The sequence below is a fragment of the Sorex fumeus genome, unplaced genomic scaffold (genome assembly GCF_029834395.1).
Source record: "Sorex fumeus unplaced genomic scaffold, SorFum_2.1 ptg000086l, whole genome shotgun sequence".
Taxonomy (NCBI): domain Eukaryota; kingdom Metazoa; phylum Chordata; class Mammalia; order Eulipotyphla; family Soricidae; genus Sorex; species Sorex fumeus.
The window spans coordinates 22,991,352-23,013,708 of record NW_026606143.1 but is presented as its reverse complement, the minus strand read 5'-3'; positions in this window follow the sequence as shown (position 1 = coordinate 23,013,708).

Below are 22,357 nucleotides of genomic sequence, written 5' to 3'. Positions count from 1 at the left end.
TTTATAAGACAACTAAGGCACAAATTTCTATAATCAAAGAAGAGTTTGGACTATTGTGGAGGGAATTATGTGCTTCGTGGTTCTGGCATAATAGCATGTACTTTGGGGAGGCATAAAATTGTACCCCTGGAACATAAACAGTCATGTGCACCAAAGATATCACAATTCTTAAATACTAGCATTAAAGAAAAACTACTTTCCAGACAGTATCTTAAATTGGAAATTGTTACCAACAGTTTTAAAAGTTTTATTCTACGAATATCTCTAACCTTTAGTGACTTAATCATTCATTCAATAAACATTAATTGAGTACCTACTATAGAAAAGTCACTTAATCTAAGATTTAAAAATATAATAATTGTAATATGATTTCAGAGGCCATTTCATTTGATAGTTCCAATCAAATACAGTTTATCGAAAGCCATTTTCACAGTTTATGGCTTTCTAGAATAATATGAATTACATCTTTGATTACTAGAGACTTACTTGTCTCTAATATTACCCTGAATTATATACAATGGTTTCTTTTCATAAATCCCAATTAAAAACATCTTTACTTCCTTGATTGTCATTTTTAACTCTCCCATTATATATTCTCTCATTTATAATTTTTAACATTTCTCAAAAATCTGGAGTTTTCAGTTGACACACTTCCTATTTGGCAATGGTTCTCTTCCCAATTATGAACTTATTAGTCTAATTTTCACCAAAAAAATAATTGTACATATCAAAATTAATAATTTAAGCAAAGATTTTTGGTGAAAAATATTTCTAGGACTTGTAGTTAAGTGTTTAAAAACAGAAGATAGTAATTATAAAGACTTGTATTTCCACTGACGATGGTAACAAGTGTCCCGGTTTCTATTATTTACAATCTTGGTCAATTCGTTAGTCTACCTGAGCTGCCATAAACAAAATGTCATAGACTGAATGGCTTAGCCATTATAAATGAATTTTGTCCATCGTAGAGGGTAGAAATATAAGTTTAAGGAATATACATGATTGCTTTATGATGAAAGCCCCTTTCTATACTTGCAAGTGGCCACCTTCTTACTATTTGCTCATACTGTCTTTCCTTACTGGCTGGGAGGGAGGGTGGAAGAGGGTGGAAGAGACAAGGAGAGAGAAAAGGGGAGGAAGAAAGGAAGGAAGAGGAAGGGAGAAGAAGAAAAGGGGAGAGAGGGAGGGATGAGGAAGGAATAGAGGGAAGGAGGGGGAGAGTGAGATGGGAGGAAGGAAATGAGGGAAGCAGAAACATGGAGACTGTGGGGAGGAGGAATAAAAGAGACTAAGAGAGACTGAGTGCTCTGTGGGAGCTCAGAACACTAATCCTCTCATATCTACCTTTCATTATTATGGCCTCATTTAATTTTAATTACTTCCTAAAGGCCCCATCTCTAGTTATAGCCACGCCTGGTGATTAGGACTTCCAGTGCATGCATCTGGGAGAACCTAACATTCAGGCCATGCCCACCTGCTTAAATGGCCACTTATAATGGGAATTCATCTTTAAGCATGATCTAGGAGTGTGTTCACAGTCTTTTCCCCACCAAGAAGTGCATGGAGATGCAAGCATTTTGGAATCATGCCACTTCCGGGATTACCTTAAGAGATACTATCTCAAAGGGTGTTGGGAGGATCCTCCCAGGATGGGAGAAGCATGCTGAAAGTAGACTATAGACCAAACATGATTGCCACTCAATGACTCTTTTGCAAACCACAATACCCAAAAGGAGAGAGAGAACAAAAGGGAATACCCTGCCACAGAGGCAGGGTAGGATGGGGGGATGGGGAGGGTGGGAGGGATACTGGGATTAGTGGTGGTGGGAAATGGGCACTGGTGGAGGGATGGGTATTTGATCATTGTATAATTGAAACCCAAGCACAAAAATTTGTAAGTCTACAACTGTACCTCATGGTGTCTCACTAATAAAAATCTAAAAAAAGGGATACTATCTCACACCAGTGATAATGACACATATCAAAAATACTGGGAACAATTTCTATTGGCAGGGATGTGATAAAAAAATGATTCATTTGTGGTGGGAAAGTTTCTGGTTCAACTCCTATGGTAAACAATATGGAGGGTTCTCAGCAAACATTTAGGTTTATATTATTGAGTTTTTATAAAGCCCATCAACTCCACTTTTGGGTGTCTACCCCCACAAAAGTAAAACATTTATTGAAAAGGACAAATGCACATCATTATTAATTTCAGCACTCAGTACAAAAGCTAAGATTTGGAATAAGTTTAGATGTCCAAAAACAGAGGAGTGGATCATAAAGATATGGTATACATACAAAATGGAAACTGTGCAGCTGCAAGAATGATGAAATCATGCGATTTGCTCAACATGGAGGGAACCAGAAGATATCATGTTAACTAAAGAGAACCAGAAGAAGAAGGATAAACACAGAATAATAACACTAATATGTGGTATTTAGAGTAACTGGATATGGAAATTCAAAGGTTTAAAAGGTGATAGGGGCATGCCTAGATCACTTTTGGTCCCAGAGTAGAGAGAGGAGAAGAAAAGACAATGGGGGGAGGGAGGAAGAAGAGACAGATGAGAAACAATGGGGTCAAAGGGATTCAGGTACATTGGTGGGGTAAAGGAATGATAGAGTTAAATATCCAAGGCAACACTGAAATCAAGAGACCCAAACTTTAAAAAGCAAATTTAAAAGGTGCCTGTCAAGACAGCATGGCTGGGGCTGGGGGCAGAGGTAGGATAGGGGACCTGGAAACACTGGTGGAGGGAAGTTGACCCTGGTGGTGTATCAGTGATGCTACATTCACTCAACTATGAATAACTTTGTATCTCACAGTGCTTTAATAAAATGAAATTTAGAAGAAACAGAATTGTCCTGGAACATGGATTCATTGTCAGTTGTAGACACAGCTGGTGAAGCACATCTGAAAACAGGGCCTCCTCCAGATACATAGGCTTCTCCCTCACATGCCATCTGTGACAAACACAAGTCACCACTAAGAAGGTGGTACACTGTGTCTTCTGGGGCAAGTTTCCAAGTCTATCAGATTTGCTCAAGTTACATTGGCCAGTGTCACAAAACTGCATAGCCCATTGTAGTGATATTAGCAAATTTTCAAGAGAGGTACGACGTGTGGAGATTCTCATTTCAGAGTTACTGCCATTTCCTAGGCAAAGAAGGAAATAGACACAAGACAGATATCTATGGGTCTAGGCTTGCCTACTTGAAAGAGGTTCAGGCTTCATCATAAATGCAGAAGTGAGGATAGGGATAATGTTTTACAAAGGACTTAAAATTGCAGTGGACAGAAAACAAACTCTTTAGGTGTGTCTTCTACAGACCATGCCCAGCCCTTTCTTTTTTGAAAATGAGTGACAAGGTAGTTATCGTAGACACAAGTCCCCAGGACTCACTTTGGGTCTGGAGGTCCCAATGAATCCCTACTGACATATGCTCTTATCATATTTTAGAAAGCCTCAGGCTCTGAACAGGAAGTATATTAGCTTTATGGGCTCAGAGGCCTCAGTCCTGAGCTCCATTTTGGAGTGAAAATAAGGTGAGAGGAAAACTTTCCACAAATAATATGTTTTTTCAGAATCCTTTATAGAGTTATGCTGTGATCTGTTTTATCTGCTGATCTGAAAGCCTAAAGCTAATCTATGCTGCCTTCACAGGGGACTTCAAATACAATGTACTCATACCTACAAGAAGAGTCAGATCCTAAATCACTGGTGGGTATTTCCATGAGGAGTTAACCTGCTCTTTGAGAGAAAAGAGAATTTGATGATCTAGACTCTGTAACTGCTTGAATAAGTCAGTTGCAGCTGGACTCATCATTATGGAGAAAAACAGGAGCTGAGATAGCAGTAATACTCTTGGTACCATTCTTTCTCAGGGATGCCGGTGATGCATCTAAGTTTTATGTTGGGAGCCCAAGTGAAAAAAGAAAAATCAGCCATGGTCAGAGGGCAGATTTAAATGCAAGGCCCTTGGTTTTGTTTTGTTTTTGTTTTTGCTTTTGTTTTTTATCTTTTGGGGTCACACCTAGTGATGCGCAGGGGTTACTCTTGGATCCTGCACTCAGGAATTACTCCTGGTGGTGCTCGGGGACCATATGGGATGCTGGGAATCGAACCCAAGTCAGCTGCATGCAGGGCAAATGCCCTACCCGCTGTGCTACCACACCAGCCCTGCAAGGCCTTTGGAATCTTTGTGTGTTGTCCCATTTAGCAACTTATCAAATACTTCATGAGAAATAAATGCTAAGAATCATTCTACTGACTGAAGATGTATCTGGAAAACAAAATGATCAACACCCCCTCCCCCACCCTTATGAAGCTTCCCCATATCACAAAATTTTGCATCTAGGCTTGACTTTAAAAATAAAAAGTCCAAACATATTAAAAGTAATCAGTAAATCCCAAGACTGAAGCTCAAAAAATAAGAATTTGGGAGTGGGTAGATCTGAACCATAGCTGCAGAGCATAAAACAAAGATGCCAGGGTTGGCTTTGGAGGCATCAAGACTCTCAGAGTATCTGAGAGCCAACAGGTTAGAACCAGATGGAAATCCAAGTATGTGCACCCAAATGATACACACGAGATAAACTAGCAGGATTCGGAAGTAGATCTAGGAGCGCATCTAAGAGAACATATGAGTCATATCTTGACATAGTTTTGGCCTTGCAATGACCAAAATGAGCACCCAGCTAATTTACACAAGTACAGTGATTGAGTTTAAATTTCACATTAACACCGAGCAGCTATCATAAAAAAGCTGGTCTAAGGTCTCATACTTTGCAATGTCTCCAGATTAAGCCCCAACATTAATTGCTCATGTTTATTTGCTCTATCTCAGCTGGATGTCTATCTATAAATGGGAAATCCCCCACTTGCCCTCCATCAAATTAATGACAGGTTACTTTACCAGTCTCTTATTTAAACTCTAAGGTTTCAAGTACTTTGATATCATTATTCTTATATTTATGCCTGGCATCTATTACAGAACCTGATTTCTTCTTAGGCAAAGCTACTGTACAAAGTTGCACAGGTTGTGCACTGCACAACTCCATGGTCACCACACTCAACCATGCTGTGAAGAATATCTCTGAAATTATGCACTATACAACACGAGAAGCATTTATGTTGACTTTGTACCTCATCGATGTTTATTAACACATTGATGCCAGCACTGCAGTTTGTGGTAATTAAACCACATTCAAGTGTGACCAACTGGTGATCTGCACCAGCATCAATGTGTTAAATCAATGAGAATACTTTCTTGGCTTATGATTCATCAAATTCAAATAAATATGCCAACTTATGGCACACATATGAGTACATAGCAAGGACAAACGCATTGCATAATAAAGAAAATGGGTTTCTATTTTTATGTTGAACTAAGAGACGACTTTGAGAATTTGTGCTGATTTCTCAGTGAAGTGGCAACAAGAATATCTCATTTTAAAAAAGGCAGCTCAGATAGAGAAGGGGGCACCAAATAAAGGGTGTTGGGAGGATCCTCCCAGGATGGGAGAAGCATGCTAAAAGTAGACTATAGACCAAACATGATTGCCACTCAATGCCTCTTTTGCAAACCACAACACCCAAAAGGAGAGAGAGAACAAAGGGGAATGCCCTGCCACAGAGGCAGGGTGGGATGGGGGAGATGGGGGGTGGGAGGGATACTGGGATCCATGGTGGTGAGAAATGGGCACTGGTGGAGGGATGGGTATTTGATCATTGTATAATTGAAACCCAAGCACAAAATTTGTAAGTCTACAACTGTACCTCATGGTGTCTCACTAATAAAAATTTTAAAAAAATATCTTCACAGGCTAGAGAGATAGTACAAAGGGCCAGGTGCTTTTCTTGCATACAATCTATACAGGCTCTATGGTTCCCTGAGCTCCACCAGAAGTAAGCTCCAAGCACCACCAGGAGTGTCTCCAAAACAAAAGAATACAAACCCAAAACTTCAGAGAGATAGTTCACTAGACTCAGTGTATTCTTTGCATGCAGAAGTTTCAGGTTCAATCCCCAGCAATGCATGGTCCTCTGAGCACTGCCAGATGTGACTTCCAAACCACCTACACACACCAAAAAATAATCTCTAATTTAAGAATAAGTGGAGTTAGGTCTCCTATGAAATGGATAGTAGTATAATTTGGAATTTTAAATATATCTAAATTAGCAAAGTAGATAATTCACATACAGGAAGTAACAGCTTGGGTGGGATGAATTTTATATTTGAATAGAATCTGATCCCCCAAAATATTCACTCAAAGGATTATTAATGCTACTTTGACAATCTTGGCACTGCTTTTCTGTATTTTACAGGGTATACAGATAATACACAAATTTTCCCGAGTGAGCTTCAATTTCCCTTTGATAGATATAAAATAGCAATCAGATCAAAGTGGTAAGTGTCCATGTGTAATCTTATGAGCAGTAAAACTAGGGAAATAACAGAAAATTTAGCCATTTCCATTTGGACAGAAGATTTTTCATCTTGGGGTATCTTTGTAACTTTTTGGGCTATGTTTGTTTTTATACTTTTGTAAGTTCATGTAAAACATTAGCATAGATGCACTATGTGTATATGTATGAATAGTGATAAATTAGTTTATATCCAATATACTACCTATGAGCACTTAAAGATTTTCAAAATGTACCATTGTGATATCTTCCAAAATTGTGATTCTAAAATATAATGTAAACACTTGTGATTAGCTTAAATTGATCTAGCAATACGGCTCTTTCAGTGTTTATCTGAAGAATATAAAGCTCTAATTTGAAAGTATATGCACCTCACTCTTGCTATATATAATACGTATGTATGCTTATAGCAGCATTACTTGCAATAGCCAAAGTATGGAAAAACTTAAATGCCCATCAATTACTGAACAGAGAAGATGTTATACACACTCTATGGCATGCTACTCAACTATAAAATCTCACCTTCCGCAACAACATGGATGGATGGAAACTGTACTTATTCTAAGCAAAATTAAATGTGAAAGAAGGGAAACATCTAATGATTTCACTATATATGACATATAACAAAACAAAACAAGCATAAGAAAATAAACTCTCAGAGCATGACAACAAAATGTTGGTTATCAGAGGAGAAGGTATAGAAAGAAAGGGAAGAGGAGTCACCTGGATAGTGGTAGATATATTTAGGGTATATTTATGGTAAATACATTTGGGGTGGTTGGTATAGTATATAAGTTTATTAAGGTGCAAAGCTAAACTCTTAAAACATGCATGCTATTGTAAAACAGTGATACCTCATTTTTAAATGGGATACATCATCTTGAATTATTTTATTCATAAACAATAACTCTGAGAACAATTTGACATGGTGAGCTATTAGAACACAGTGTCCTCAACTGATCTATATTTGTTGTCATCAAAGAGATGTCAAACTATGATAAATTCATTACAAGGCTATAAGGCCAATAAATAAAACATGTTAATAAATAAATTTTGAATTTACTGATAGCTATTATGACTCTAGAATTTCCATTTAAGATATAATTTTTCGGGGCTGGAGCAATAGCACAGCAGGTAGGGCGTTTGCCTTGCACGTTGCCGACCTGGGTTCGATTCCCAGCATCCCATATGGTCCCCCAAGCATCGCCAGGAATGATTCCTGAGTGCAGAGCCAGGAGAAACCCCTGAGCATCAGCTGAGTGTGACCCAAAAGGCAAAATATATATATATATATATAATTTTTCTCAATATAATCAAGCAGAAATTTCACTACTAAAATAATAAAAATAACTGGTAATAAGAAACTAGATATCAAAACAAGGACTAGTTGAGGTACTAGTTGAGGTAGTTGAGGTTAAATACTGAACTTCATGCCATCAAATCCACAGTAAAATCTCAGGTGGATAGAGCTGTGGTAGGAATATGATTATTGCATTGCTCCAAGGACATTCTTATACTTGCTAAATCTTGAGAACCACTGACTTAGACTACAGTTTTCAAATTCATTCAGTGGTTTTAATTAGTTCACATGCCTGAAAAGTTGGGACATCTGCTTGTGAAGTATTAACAAAGAAAGTATTAACAAAACTATGAGTATTTGTTTGAAGTAAATAAAAACAGTTGTGTTCCATCTTCAAGACAAATCATTTAACCCTGAACAGAAAATTGCTTGTAGTATGTCCACATTATGAGTTACCCACTAATAAAATATTTGTACGAAAAGGGTTTCAGAAGAGAATGAAAGCAGAAACTGCTTCAGGGCCAGAGACCACAGATACCAGGTTCTCCAACCACAGGACAACAGAGTGAGTTGGACACAACCAAAACCTGTTCTAAAGAAACCAACCATGGGGCCGGAGCAATAGCACAGCGAGTAGGGCATTGGCCTTGCATGCAATCAACCCAGGTTCAATTCCCAGGATCCCATATGGTCCCCCAAGCACCACCAGGAATAATTCCTGAGTGCATGAGCCAGGAGTGACCCCTGTGCATCAGTGCATCAGCGAGTGTGATCAAAAACAAACAAACAAACAAACAAACAAAAAAAGAAAGCAAAAAAGAAACCAACCAATCCCAAGGTTCATGCATTCATGTTACCCAACACAGTGCAGTAAAGTCAGACAAATTTAGGGAAGATTGTGCTCCTCCATAATACTCAGCCAATAAGGAAAAAGAGGAAATAAATTAGTAAATAAATGCTTGGTCTGACCTCTCTGGGTGTGCCTGCCTCCAGGACACCAGACCTCTCTAGGCTGTTAACAAGCATTTTGCTTGTCCTATGCTTCATGCCTGCGCATCCATAACGGAATTTTTTGATTTGTATGTTTCTTACAGTATTTAAAGCTAGCTAAGAGCCTCGTGTTAACTCAGAGGTAAGTATTAAGGCAATTGAATTCCATTTCCAAACTTTAGTTTCAAACATAGGGAAGGGGCTTAGATTGGACGCTGTTTGTGGGCTAATAGCTCAGTCCGCTGCCATTTCTGAAGACATGCTACTGCTGGTCATAGCCCCTGAGATGAAGAGGCAGTTCTGGTATATCCTGGTGAGACTGATATGCTCATATACACGGATTCTTCAAGGTGCTTTGGCCTGGGGTCAGAGAAAGATGTGAGTTCCTACTCAGAAGTAGAGACAGATTACCGTGCTGGTTTTCAAGATGAAGGAAGAAGGGAGGGGCAGTCTGGAGGTGACACACTTCCTTGCATGCTGCAATCCTGGGAATCATTCATGGTCCTACAAGCTCTATCAGGACTGATCCAAGAACACAGAAGCAGGAGCAAGCCTGGAGCACAGCTGGGTGTGATCCCAAAATAAAAAGAGACGGAGGATGAAGGCCAACTGCCAAGGAATGAGGCCAACCTTTAGAAGCCAAAAAAGTCAAGGCAATTAATTCTCCTTCAGAGAATGAATGAGTATCCAGATGGAACAAAGTCCTACAAACACCTGGATTTTAAACTAGTGAGACCAGTGTGGGTCTTCTCATCTCCAAAGCTATGTGTTTTTATGCTTGTTTTGATTTGAGGGGAGTCACACCTGGCAGCATGCTTCTTCCTGACTTTATGCTCAGGGAACCCTCCTGGCAGTGATCAGGGGAACACAGTTGGTGCCGGGATCAACAGGGTCAGTTGCTTCTGTGGCAAATGCCTTATCCACTTGACTCTCTTTCCAGCCCAGTAAGTGTTTTCTTAAGCTGCCCACTTTGTGATAATTCTGTGAATAGTGGTAGAAAATGAATACAACTTGGAGCCAAAGTCTCAGTACTTTTGCCGTCACTTTTCCCCGAATCCAACACCCACAGGGCAATGCAGAGAGAGTTAAGTGGTGCTTTCACACGTGCTGTGGTGCCTTTTGAGAAAGGATTCCTGAGTTCCCCAGACCTGTGTCTTGGAATGAGAAATAAGCATGTGCCTGGCCTTTGCTCCAAAGAGAGACACTAACTCTCTCCCCCAAGGTAGTTTGTTCTACAAACATCCTTGAAAAGATGATGTGAAACAAAGGGCAGGCAGTGTCTTACTTGCAAGAAATACAGAAACCCAAGAGACTGAGAATCGTCCCAATACCAGGCATCATTCAGATTCATTACTCAAGATACCAGCAATATCACAGTTCTCAAAACCCAAATGGAGTGAGCGACTTCATGGTTGTTAGCATAACAAAAGACAGCAGAATGGAAAATAGGTTGATACAGCTGTATAAAAAATGTCTCTTAATGAGATTTTAAAGATCCAGTGTTCTAAAACCCAAATTAATATGAGCATATGCTAGGTTTGTTACATTTATAATAGTATAAACACACAACACTACCTTCGTTATTGAAATTGCTACCGATAAGGGAATTTCATTATTGCTAGCACTGAATGTTTGGGACTGTAAACCATTTTTCTCCTTGAAAGAATTGTTACCATTATGGAATTTTTTAATAATATAGAGAGTCTTTTTTTATAGTACTTCTACTATCATATCATAGCAAAAGCAGACTGTGCTTTTTTAAGATAAGAATTATTTTTCTATAAAATTGAAAATAGATTTTTATTGGAATCTTGGTTAAATCATCCAAAGTTGCAAAGAGGTGAGTAAGAATTGCATTTTCCAGTAAAAGAAGCTGAAAATAACATATAAACTTTCTTTTTTGTTTTTCTGGTTCTGGGGGGCATTGGGTGGGGGCAAACCGAGCAGTGCTCAGGGCTTCCTCCTAGCTCTGTGCTCAGAGATCAAACCTGATGTGCTCAGGGGACCATATGGGGTGCCAAGGATCAAACACAGGTCAAGTGTGTGAATATCAAATGAATTCTCCATTGTCCTATCACTCCGGCCCGTGATAAACTGTCTTGTCCTTTTCCAATTGATAGACGAAATTAAACACTAATTATACTTTTTAAAATATGGATTTACATCTCCTAGCTATTATTCAATGAAAGAGAATCTATGAGTGAAGATATATTTTCAATAGCAGTAGAAATTATACTGAACCTTACCATTTGCTTCATAACTATTTAATCACTATGGTTACCATTATGATCTCTAAAACACAAGGTCCTTCATTCAGCTTAGGTTAGCCAACACATGTGAAAACTTTTCATGTCTCCTGTGAAATTTGTCTTCCTTCTTCAGTTCTGCTCTGGGTGGTATCCAGGAAGCCACACAAGTCCTCTCAGAATTTAGAGGAAAACATTCAGATTTGCCATTTAGTTTCTGGTCTAAAATAATACTCAGGAGAGCATTTTAAATACTGACCCTTAGTCTCTTTAGAAGTGATTTAAAAGGTTATGCTTTTGAAATTCTAATGCAGATAACTCTCCCAAGTCTCCCTTCCCACCCTTGGGATGGTTGGTAAGCAGGTCCCTCTCAATCTCAAATTCAATGTCTCTGCTTTCTGCAGTTCCAGCTGAGACTGCACAGCTTCTACATTCCTGAACTGCTCCCTTACAAAAAAAAATAAACTCTTTCAGGGTGTCATGGAAGGAGGGCATGCTTTTCAAACAGGAAGCCTAGATCCCTGGTAGTTAAAGGTCCTCTGAGCACTGCCAAAAGTGACCCCCAAGCACCATCCAGGAATAGGCCCTGAGCATCTCCATTTGTGGTTCCAAAATCAAAATAATTAAATAAGAGTGCCATCAGGAAATCACATGACTCAAAGTAGAGGGCGGAAATAAGGTCAGCAGAATAGGAGACTGTTCTGTGGGAACCCACAAAACAAACACAAAATTAAAAACAGAAATTCTCTATGGGTGAAAGAATGGCTCAAAGGACTGAACTGCATACCTCTTATGCAGGAGCCCTGGGTTCAGTTCCCAGTACAGCATGATGCTCTGTTGATACTCCAGCATGATACTCCAGTACTGTGAGGTCCAAGGAGGAGGGGGCTAAACTGCCTAATTTCAGTTTCTGTCTCTTTTCTCCCCTGATGTAAGTGTGGAAGCTGGTTTTTGTTGTTGTTAAGTTACTAATTCTCTATTACATCAGGGTCACCTTTTGACCTGACTTTCAGTTCTCTATTTAAAAATAATGCTTCTTCTCAATCCCTTTTTTAAAAAAAAATAATTGATGTTCTCTGAGCAGACACAGAGAATCATGGGTAAATAGATTCCAGGTCACAATACCCCATACACTATCCACACTTCGTCTGATGACCAATATAAAAAGTCATATGTTGGGGGCTGGAGCAATAGCACGGCAGGTAAAGAGTTTGCCTTGCATGCAGCTGACCCGAATTCAATTCCCGACATCCCACATTGTCCTCTGAGCACTGCCAGGAGTAATTCCTGAGAGCAGAGCCAGGAGTAACCCCTGTGCATAGCCAGGTGTGACCCAAAAAGCAAAAAAAAAAAGTCATATGTTTAGTAAAAAATAAAGAAAATAAAGTACCGATTGTTTCTCAGGCACAATGTGACATAAAAAGCATGACCCTTTTAGGGAACTGAAAATGACTCCACACCAACTCTGACTAATACCCTTGGTAAAGATGAAAATGGTAAAGTGGAATGTAGGCAGAAACCAGTTCAGAACGGACTTGTCTGGCTTAGAAATTTGGCTACAAATGGAGATAGGAACCACAGCAGCCATTTTGTTTTAAGAGTGAAGCTGACAAACTAAGAAGACCAGTGAGTGAAATCACAAAAAGAAAATACAGAAAAGTTGTCCAGATCAAACTCTTCAATTTGCATATCTAAATCTTTCCACAAAAATCAATTAACATTAATCTTAATTGGATCATTTTAAACTAAATTATAAATAACCATGGGAGAAAATTCTGAAAATACAAGTAACCCCTCTCTATTTACATTACTTTTGGAACCGACAAAATGACAATAATTTTTAACTTAAAAATTCTGAAATTAATAAAAATCTTCTTTACATTTTCTAGAACACCTTAACTCTAAGAATTCTCTTCATATATACACATATGCTTTTCAAAAAATTGTATTGTCTATTTAGACTTAGCACTATTTATATATTTTGTTTTATCATTTGGTTAATTTCAGACCATCTATTCACAAGCACTTCTATCTGTGGCACATATTTTAGAAATTCCTTAGGTTAGGGATTGTTGACTTCAAAACATTTTTGTGTATAAAATGTAATGTTGCCCTTGTTTAGAAATATATAATATACATGTATGTGTGTATATAGATAAATAGATAGATATTTGCTTTGGAGGGCACACCCAGTGATGCTCAGGGATCACTCCTGACAGTGCCAGTGCTTGGAGGACCATATGGGATGCCAGAGATCGAACATGGGTCGGCCATGTGTAAGGCAAATGCCCTCCCCACTGGACTATGGCTCCAACCCCTAGAAATATATTTTTGAGAGACATGCAATTCCAGGGTAAGAGTTACTTTATTTCAACACAGTAAAGTTATTTTTACTTTCTTTTGCCTTCACTGGTATCCTCAGTATAATTCTATTGGTAATTATTTTTTCCTTGAATAGTTTCCTTGCCAGAGAATTCTTCATTTCTTAGCAAGGTAACTAATATGAGTTTTTTTAATTACCCCTTTTGGAATTAATATGTATCTTGAATGTTTGTGTTTTTTAATGTAATATTCACTCACTCATTCGTTTATTAAATTTTATTTTTCACCTTCAAAACATACACAAATGGACAGAAGAAGATAGCGTATTGAAGGCATTCAAGACCCTTCGACCATGACTCAAAATGGATTTTTTAAATGCAATTTGGGATGAAGTGCACCATATAGACAAAAGGATGCTCAAATGACAAACATAAAGCCTAGATTTTCACAAGCTCAGGTAGGTCCTTTTTATCCAGTCCCAACCCTCAATTCTCTCTGCTTAGCACTAGGAAACTGATGGCCTCTGCTCTTTATTTCCTTAGAGAGACTGGGTATCTTACCTTCCCAATCGGATCAAAGCAGTATACCCTCTTCCGGTTGTGATCCTTTCAAGGTAATGCCCACATTATGAGGAAAAAGCTGTGATCTGTGTATCTCTGGGAGAGAGACTGCATCTGCGGAGGAATCGATGCTCTGACACTTCTGGAACTCAGTAATTCTGTACATTATCCAATACAATGTGCCTTTCTTTCTAGTTGTTTGGGGGGGCTTCAGCTACCATGCTGTGAAGAAGCCAAAGAATTCCACAGAAGACCACAGAGAAGTGTCTTAGCTCAGCTATCACAGGGACCCCAGTCTGCACCAGACTTTTTGATGGTGAAGCAAGAAGCCTTCAGGATTCCAGCTGCTGGTTTGCAAGAAGTCTCTGCTGATAAATGGGGAGCAGAAGCAATCTTCCCAGCTTCACCTACATAGCAGAATCTTGAGCAAATACTTACTACTCTTATTCTATGCCAGTTTGGGCGTGATTTCTCAATCAGAAATGCATCACCTAAACACTCAATTTTATGCTTAGTTCTTTAGATATTTATAAGCTTTGCAAAAAAAATAGGAGAAGAGAACTATGAAGTATTGAGTGGTCACTGGTCACTGATTTGACTTGCCTTTCCTTTCATTGGGCTGGAGCAATAGCACAGCGGTAGGGCATTTGCCTTGCACGCAGCCAACATGGCCGACCCAAGTTCGATTCCTCCACCCCTCTCGGAGAGCCCGGCAAGCTACTGAGAGTATCTCGCCCGCACAGCAGAGCCTGGCAAGCTACCCGTGATGTATTCGATATGCCAAACACAGTAACAACAAAGTCTCCAATGGAGACGTTACTGGGCCTGCTTGAGAAAATCGATGAACAACGGGAGGACAGTGATGTGATGTTCCTTTCATTAGCGCCTTATTCCCATGCATCCTGATAGCTCTGTTAGTCATAAATGCCAATCTTTATTTCTCAAGCCGAAAGACATTGCCAAACTTCTGGCAGGCCACTCTGCTTCTTCGGGTAGGTATAGAGAGCACAGTTTTGACATATCTCCTGATTTATTGGGGCAGAACTGATAAAGTATATGGGGCCTATTTTTCTCTGCTTCTTCATGGTCATCTCTTTCATGAAATTCTTGATCTTTTTATTACAAATTACAAAGACAAAATGTCTGAGTGCTAAGAAATAGCCGAGGAAGAAGGAAAGGGGTTTGCAAAATGACGACTTAACTCTGAAATTTATTTAAGCTATTTAAATAGCTTAGGGGTCAAATCTGAGACTCAGACAGTGGTGGAACAGTTGCCTTGTGTTTGGGAGACCCTGGGTTCAATTTCCAGCACTACACATGAAACAAACGATTTAAAGAATGATTAGTGATAAATTTGGGAACCTTCTCCAGTGCAGACAGAGGGACAGAGATGAATTAAGTGAATAAAATAGAAGTTTGTTGGGGTGTACTCCCAGGTGAAAGTCCATGAATCTCGGATGAGACTAGGGTAGAGACGTGCCCTGGGAGAACTAAGGGGGCTTTTTTTTTGCATTTTGCATTTTGGATCACACACAGCAGTGCACAGGGGTTACTCCTGGCTTTGCAATCAGGAATTACTCCTGGTGGTGCTTGGGGGACCATATGGAATGCTGGGAATCAAACTCGGGTTGGCTGTGTGCAAAGGAAATAACCTACCTGCTGTGCTATCATTTCCAGCTCCACTAAGGGGGCTTTTAGGTTGTCTTGGGTGGGAAAAGAGGAAAAGGAAACAAAGACCAGTGACACTGGTGTGCTCTATAGGTGATGGATTTAAGGAAGCCTGGAACCCAGCCTGGTGGCTTCCTGTGTCCAGGTGGGCCGTAAGTCCCTTCTTCCACTCTGGGGATAGGGTGATCCGTGATTCTGGGAATGTTGCTGTCTCATCAGCAGGTTGCCATTTGGCCCCAAGTTACCATTTTGTCTGAGCAAACCTCACAATTAATACCTACAATTTTCAGGATTTATACAGCTTTAAAGGAGAGGAAAGTTTTACGTAGCCTGGCAGAATTCTGGCATGAACACTGGAAAACAGGGTAAGCTCTTTCACTGAGATGGAAAATACTTCTCATCAGGAGGTGATACCCAAAGGACTGTGTTAAATGTCAAGCTTCTTACATTTGAGTTGTTAGAATATCTAGATGGAGATTGCCAGTGGGCCGAGAACTCAGAAAACTGCACTAAACATAAAAAGCTAATTGGAGAACCACAGTACATAGTGGCATTTTAGCATACAAAGTGGATTAAAAACACCAAAGAAGAACCCACAAAGAGAAGAAAATAGATGCACCTCAGAGAAAACCAACTTGCTTTGGCAACCTTTGGGAAGAAATCAAATGAAGCAAAACCACAATCTTCAATTTCATGGTTTTACTTCTCTTAATTTTTTCATATTGCTTGGCTTCTCCACTATAGATTTAGATGAATGTTTCCCAAACTGTACAACACCCATTTTTAATGAAAAGAGTGGAAAATATTTGAAGTTATTTGAGTCCAAGGAAAATGGAAGAGCTTCCTGTGGTTCTCAATTTTAAACAATATAACTGGCTGAAACAACTTGGATAACCTATTACATGCCCATATTATGAGCCATGTTTATGATCTTGATTGACAGGGAAAATCAAATACTCCAGAAAATACACAATCACAATGTCAGTGGAGTAATTTCAAAAGAGTCAAACTAAGTTAATAGAAATGTTATGAAGTATAGATTAAACAACAGTGACAAATACAGTGAAAACGTGCAACATAACAAAAGTTTATCACAGGGTGAACTGGTGGCAGCCAAAAAAATTTTATACCATAACTGAAATTTAAAAATTTTAAGAAATAACAGTATAAAATGTTTTCCTCAGTACAGTTTGTGATCTCAACCAAACGTTTTTAATTGCTTGATTAAAATGCATGAAACTTATTTCTGTTCAATAGCAATTCATCACATTACAAAGACAAAAGAAACCTGTTGGGGCTGGACTGAGCCATAAGGGTGACCCCATGTAGACTGCACTTTACAAGGGGCAGAAACATAGGGACCCATGAAAACGGGCGAGATTTCTCATGTGTCCTGACTGATTTGGATGAGGCTGAACATCTTTTCCCCTTCAAACTGCCTTCAGTAAATAATTTCAGTATATTGATATTATATTCAGTATATTTCAGGGTTTTTTTTTCTCACAGAAGCCTGGCTGATCTTTGACATGCAGATCTCAGCAGCTAGATAGGTCAGGTAGATCTTTGATTTGTAGATTCTGGGCTCCAGCCATGCCTAGTCTTTGGGATGCAAATCCAAGTGCTTATAGCCCAAGAAAGGTTTTAGTTTTGGTTTTTTATCTTCTTTCCAGAGGCCAAAATTACTGGCCTGCAGATGCCAGGAAACAATGTATGTATGTTTTACTGCCTCAATGTTCTTTCTGTAACTCCTATTGATGACTTCACTGCATTGCACCCTTTAGAGGTACCATGATCAATAAAAGGGGATTTCCGGGCTCTCTACCTTTGTCACAGGTCTGAGAAAACCTGGGCCCTCCATGACATAAATTTCTTTTGAGTTCCTTGTCTCAGCACCTCTGACTGAATGAATATTCACTCAACAGGGACCCCAACTTCTAAAATAATTATTTAATCAAATTAGTGGGTTGGAGCGATAGCACAGCAGATAGGGTGTTTGCCTTGCAAGTGGCCGACCCGGGTTTGATTCCTCCACCCCTCTTAGAGAGCTATCGAGAGTATCTCACTCGGATGGCAAAGCCTGGCAAGCTCCCGGTAATATATTCGATATGCCAAAAACAGTAACAACAAGTCTCACAATGGAGACGTTACTGGGCCCGCTTGAACAAATTGATGAACAACCGGAGGACAGTGACAGTAAATCAAATTATATAGAATCATAATGAAAATATAGTCTTTGGCAGCCAAATCAATCCACCTGTCTATTTCTTTTATTGTTGTTTTAAGCCATCAAATTTCTGCCAATATTATTATATAATAGTAAATTAACAGAGAATATACTACATGGTTTTATTTATAACAAGCTCAAGAACAGGAAAAGTTCATCACTGCAATATATCAAAATAATAGTTTATTTCAGTTCAAAGAAGGATTACAAACTAGCAAATAGCCAGTGTTATTTTCTGGGATGCTGAAAATATTCTATTCCTCTGGGTGCTGATTTCATGATTGTAAAACTTCAGGCAGTTGCTAACATACGACTAATGCACTTTTAAAACTTTACTGTATATCTCAGAACACGATGCTTTTTAAAAGAATTATTTATTTATTTTAATTGAACCACAGTGAAATACACAGTTACAAGGTAGTTCATGACTGGGTTTCAGTCCTATAATGTCCCAATGACCATCCCTTCACCAGTGTACATTTCCCACCACCAATGTCCCCAGTTTCCCTCCCATTTGTTACACTGATGATGCACTATACCAGTAGGCATTAGAACATTAGAACATTTGCTTTTCTCTAGAGCTTATGTGAGCCCAACAAATTGTAGAAATGGATAGGTGGCAGGCTCTTTTCTTCTTTCACCTATCCATTTCTATAATTTGTTGGGTTCACATAAGCTCTAGAGAAAAACAAATGCCATAATGCTGGCCTACTGGTAAAGTGCATCAGTGTAACAAACCACAGTGTAGCCACCACAAGTCTAATTCAAGAATACTCAAGTAGTCCCAAATGAGGAAAAGCTACAAGGCTTTGATGGCACATTGAGAAGGAAATATTTCCAGTGAGACTGCAAAGTGAAGCTATATAAGTCTTGAGTTGCTTATTCATAATAGGGACATCAGGTAGTCCAGTTACATAGGATACTCCTAGTGTACATCAATGGTCTCAGAATACATACTAATGTCATATTTATATAATATATAGTAATATTATTCCTTTAAAAATACCTGAGAAAAATTTTAAATCAAATAAACCAAATCTGAAGTTCAAAAAGCTACTGAAAAATTATGTTACATCATCCCTTGATCACCCTAAACTAGGTACAGTTGAAACCCTTGGATTGTTATCCTAGGCGAAAATAAATAAGTTCTATTTCAGTCAGGATTACATTGGATTTCTGCTGTTTAAAATGGAAATAGTACTGATCATTTACTGTATATGATGTTAAAAGTTTGCTTAATGACAAGATATACATTTATGCAGAAATTATATTTAGTCCAATTGAATATACAAAAGAATATGAACCTTCTGAGTTCAAAGACTTAGTGATACTATCTTTCTGATATTAAATACGCATGTAAATACATTGTTTATGACTTATGTGATTTGCAGAAATCTGTCTGAAATTCCATGCTGTTTTTTCATTATTATCAACTCCTATTCACCCTTTAGGCTTTTAATATAAGTGTTGTCTCTGCAAGAATGCCTACTTGAACAGCCAAGTGTGAGAATGCATGCCCCAACTTTAAACAATCAAACAGTAGGTTCCTAGGACCTATATCATAATATTTACCACAATACTTATAAAAATAAACTTTGAGATACTATTTGTTTCTATTAAAACACACCCAGAAGCACATAGTTCTGTATGCATGGACTAATTTCCCATTTTGTTGTTGTAGTTTAGTTTTGGGGCCACATACTCTTGACTTTGTACTTAGGAATCACTTCTGGCTGTGCTCAGGGACCATATGGGGTGCAGGGGATCAAACCCAGGTCGGTTGTATACAAAGCCCTGAACAAATTCACCTTTAACCATCCTAAATATAAAATGTGTAGTTCTTTTCCCCAAAGGGTTTTATTTTTTTCATTTTTTTGAATTTAATCTTATTCTTCCAGTTCTGATCCTAGAAATCACTGGCCTTTCCTGTGATTGTTCCTTTGTTTTTTTTTTCTAAAATTTTATTAGTGAAACACCATGAGGTACAGTTATAGGCTTACAAATTTTGTGCTTGGGTTTCAGTTATACAATGATCAAGTGCCCATCCCTCCACCAGTTCCCGTCATCCATCACCACGGATCCCAGCATCCTTTGTATTTAATATAAATTAATTGCGAAAATATGTAGACTTTTGTGCCTCTATAGTCTTTTTCTTCTAACTTGTTACATGTCATGGCATGTGTATTTTTCTAAGAATTATTGCAACTGTGTGAATATATTGTAATTTGTTTATCCATTCATCTCCTTATGGACAGTTGGGTTGTTTCCAAATTGGGAGTTTTTTGCATAAAAGTTTTTTGAACATTTAAGCTAAGTGTTTGTGTGAACTGATGTTATAACTTTTCATAGGTAATATCATAAGCATCATGAGGGAAATGGGGCTTTGAAGTATATGTGAATTATCTATACTATTTTATACCTTCTGTATAAATATAAAATATCTATTTTATAAACTGCTTTAAATATGATTATTACAACTACATATCTATGACAAGTAGAATAATTTGTTCACTGATCACTAGCAAATATAAGTGAAAACCTATTTGTTTCTGTTTTTGTTTTGTTTTGTTTTTTATAGTGATGATTTGTAGTTTGAAGTGAGCAGCACTGTAGCACAGTAGCACTGTCCTCCCGTTGTTCATCAATTTGCTCCAGCAGGCCCAGTAATGTCTCCATTGTGAGACTTGTTGTTACTGTGTTTGGCACATTGAATACGTCATGGGTAGCTTGCCAAGCTTTGCTGTGCAGGCAAGATACTCTCGGTAGCTTGCCAGGCTGAGAGGGGGGAAAGAATAGAACCCCGGGTCGCCCATGTTGGCAGCGTGCAAGACAAACATCCTACCTGCTACACTATGAGTGAGAAGATATGTAAATTTATAAGATTTATATCTACATACTTAAAAGTCCTAAAATACCCAGAGTTTTTATAGTCTGCATATAATTTTATGAAAATTTTTCTAATAATTTAATTTTCCCCTCTGTCTTATTTTATTGGACGCAAATTCTCATACCATGTCCATAGAAGGAGAACAAATACCCTTGTCATCATTTAAGTCTTTCATCATTAAGTATAATGTTGTCTGCTCAATTTTTATAACTTTTGTTTGTTAGTTGTTTGTTAGGTTAAAGTACTTTCCTCCCATTACTAATTTTTTTTTATTAAAGAACTGTGTTTTACCAACAATTCCTACTTTTTCAAGATTTTCTTTTGATCAAAAATGATTTTTAGGGGCTGGAGAGATGGCACCATGGGTAGGGCATTTGCCTTGCATGTGGCTGACCCGGGTTCGATTCCCAGCATCCCATGTTTCCCTGAGCACCGCCAGGAGTAACTCCTGAGTACAGAGCCGGGAGTAACCCCTGTGCATCGCCAGATGTGACCCCAAAAGCAATAAATAAATAAATAAATAGGTAAAGGTAAAGGCCCTCCCGATGATCATCGATTTGCTCGAGCGGGCCAGGTAACGTCTCCATTGGAGACTTTGTTGTTACTGTGTCTGGCATATTGAATACTCTCGGTAGCTTGCCGGGCTCTCCGAGAGGAGCAGAGGAATCGAACTCGGGTCGGCCATGTTGGCTGCGTGCAAGGCAAACGCCCTAACGCTGTGCTATAAATAAAGAGAGCTTTGTTTAAAAAAAAAAGAATTGTTTTTAGATTTTGTGAAAAAATTTTTCTTCATCAAACAGAATGATTTCATGGGTTAACAGAGTTCTATTAATATGATGATTCATTCTAATTTATTACTTCTATTATACCAACATTATATCCTTGATATTAAATCTACTTGGGTATTATATGTCATTTCTTTACATGCTATTGAAATCTTTTAGCTAATATTTTTATATCTAGATATATTAAAATATTGGTTTATAGACTTCCTTATATTATAATTTTATACTTTTAGTAACAGGGTAAAAGTGGGATATTAACTAGAAAATCTTGACTAAACCCTTGAGATGATGAGGGTCTGTATATTTTCATTCAAAATCTACTATAAGAAACACACAACAAATACGTTCAAAATGTAATAACTTCCCAAAACATGAGTCTGTAAAACAAAAATTGCTTAATATCTCACTTCGATTTAATCTAAAATTTAAAAGCTATATTACAGAATCTTTGGCACAATATAAATCTAATAGGAGTGCTTGAAGCACTGTTTTTTTTTCCTTGTTGCTCTTTACATATGTTCACCTTGGTTCCTGTGTTCTTAACTACTACTTCCTTATAAATAAGGTCAGTTTTATATCCAAATTAAAAAATCATTTTAAAATATAAAACTACTTGTTGTGTCATAGATGTAATAAAAATTAAAGAGCAAATGATAAATAATTGACAATATATAAGCTAGTTACAACAGTACTCAGTAATTTGAACAGTAAGTTTTGACTAATTATATCAAATCTATTCTGCTTCAGGGAACATAGCAAACCTAAACAAGCTGCTAAGGTTCGGTTTTTGTGTTGTAATTATCATCATTTATATTCTTTCTATTATTATAACTTTGCTCAACAAATGTATAATAGAAAAGTTTGAAAAACTATAATTTTCTGCACAGTTTACAAGTGAATTTATTCTTAATCTAATTCATAATTTCCTGATTGTGGTTTGGTGA